This window comes from Piliocolobus tephrosceles, unplaced genomic scaffold, assembly GCF_002776525.5.
Source record: "Piliocolobus tephrosceles isolate RC106 unplaced genomic scaffold, ASM277652v3 unscaffolded_34348, whole genome shotgun sequence".
In the NCBI taxonomy this organism is placed as follows: domain Eukaryota; kingdom Metazoa; phylum Chordata; class Mammalia; order Primates; family Cercopithecidae; genus Piliocolobus; species Piliocolobus tephrosceles.
The window spans coordinates 1-2,236 of record NW_022318030.1 but is presented as its reverse complement, the minus strand read 5'-3'; the positions used below and the strand labels follow the sequence as shown (position 1 = coordinate 2,236).

At 53.2% G+C, this 2,236-nt stretch overlaps 1 long non-coding RNA gene across 1 annotated transcript; it reads left to right on the top strand.

Annotated features, from left to right (window-relative positions):
* Positions 1-6: 6 nt before the first annotated feature.
* Positions 7-2,039, top strand: LOC111534508. Its single transcript, XR_003308523.2, has 3 exons — positions 7-1,118; positions 1,621-1,674; positions 1,845-2,039. It is a non-coding gene; the product is annotated as an uncharacterized LOC111534508 (long non-coding RNA).
* Positions 2,040-2,236: the final 197 nt, after the last annotated feature.

The following is a 2,236-nucleotide window of genomic DNA, read 5'->3' as shown; positions in this document are numbered from 1 at the left end:
GACATTGGAACCAAGTCCCAGAGCCCAGGTTTCAGCCTGCGGCAGTCCCATTCCAGAGCCCAAGTTCTTATGCATGAGCTGAGTTTATGGAGAAAAAAGAAAAGGCTGAAGCAGAGATCTGACTTGGGCCTCAGCCGCAGGAGGAGTGAAGCCTGTAAACGGTGGATTGTCCCCCACAGCCGCTTCCAGACAGGATGCTGCTAAAACACGTGATAACTAGCCCTTCACCAATACAACGGCACCCTCCTGTGCTTGTTTGGATTTCAATAACCTTTCTAATGTAAAAGCAGTTAACCATGATATAGTTTTGAGAAAAAAAATACCATTTTAAAGCCCTTCCAACTCCCATACATTTTCATTTTTCTGGGCTACTCTGTCAGTTTAAGTTTTACACAATTGTCAGCCCAGCAAAGACATCCTCATTTTTTTTTTCCAACTTTCAAGTAGCCAGGTTTGGTAGCTCACACCTGGAATCCCAGCACTTTGGGAAGCTAAGGCTGGAGGACGGCTTCAGCACCGGAGTTCAAAGCCCTGGAGCTCGTCATCAGATAACATAGATTATTACCTGCTTTTCACGATAAAGATGGAGTGCAATGGAGCCTCTTCACTCTGTGCATGGGTGAAATTTCCTGATACTGAATTGCAGAAGCATGATTACCAGCTCACTTTCTTGTCTCTTTACACAGTGCCAGTTCTTCAGTTTACACAAAAGCACATTTCACCTCCACTTTACAAGCACAGATGTACACACGTATGTACACACATGCATATATGTGGGTCTGTATAAACACACAGATGCACATATGCTTAGACACTACACATACAGATGTATTTATTCCTACATAGTTCTCCAGTACACCCTGCAGGTCAAGGACACTGCCTGCCCCACCCTCAGTCCCACTCAAAGGTCAGCCTTTAAGCAGCTGTGCCTCAGTCCCGGTGTCCACTGGCCAGTTGATTGAACAACCAGTGAATCCAGAGACCAACCTTTGACCTGTGACGTCATCTGCCACAAACAGGAGCGTGGACAAGAGCTGCTAAGACAGGGAGGCTGTGAGCTGCAGGCACTGACAGCAAGGAGGCCCAGAGAGAAGCCACTGGGCAGAGCTTGGTTCACGGTGAGTCAAGGTTATGGGGAAGCAGCAGAAATACAAGGACCAGAGCCAGGGTGCAGAGGAAAAGGCAAGACAGGTCACAACGAGGAGAGAATAGAGCAGCCTGAGTGGGGTGGTGACGGTCACCAGCCCGGGCACTGGAGTGTCACTCTGCGGACTGGCTGACACGTGGAGACGACCTGGGGCCCAGGGCAGCCCTCCAGGCTGCATGTGCAGCTCTGTCCTGCGATTCCCTGGGGAGCCCTGGCAGCGCTGGGGCCAGAGGGGCCATCAGTCCTGCATGCTTTGCTCACTATTTGTTTCTGTGCAGCTGTGATCAAGGGTCTTATGGGGTCTCCCAGACACAGGATAGAATGTCGCATGAGATCAGTCACACCACAGACTCACAGAGCCTCTCTGAGCCAGGCCTGGCTAGGGTGCTGGGAACCCCTCTGTAGGCCTCACAGGCCAGGTGAGCCTGACTGGGGACTCTTGAAGTAGCTAATCCTAGGTTCCCATTTTACAGAAGCAGAAACTAAGGCCCAGAGGGAGCAGCAACTGTTCAGGGTCCCAGAGCAAGGTGGGTCAGAGCCAGGATTATCATATACTTTCCAAGCAAATTGCAGGGGCCTGGCTGGGTGTGGCTCGGGGTGATGAGGGTGGCAAAAGGGGACCAACAGCAGGTCTAGGTTCAGAGCCCTGCATCTGGCAGGCCTGGAGACGCTCCCACACCCTACTCCTTCCTTTCAGTGCTCCAGGAACACAGTGAGGATGTGATCTGTTTTCAATTAAAGTCACAGCGCTCTAGGGGAGCACAGTCCACCTAGGGAGGAAAGTCGGAGGCCAGCAGCAAACGCCTCCAAGCGCTGGAGAAATGCATTCCTGCGGTAACCGACGTCCCCTGGGGAACCCGGTGGGACCCCCCGGGGGGGCCCCCCCCCCCCCCGCCAGATCCGGGTCCCATCAGGGTACCACATGCTGCATGGGCCTGAGGTTGGGGCACACAGCAAAGGCACACCCCGTGCTCTTTCTGACGTCGTCCACAGTCAGGCCCTCCCAGAGCTCCCTCAGCATCAGCCCTCTCTTCCTGTGCATGTCAAACACGGCCTTCTCAGTGATGATGCGGTCCACGCACTGCTTCC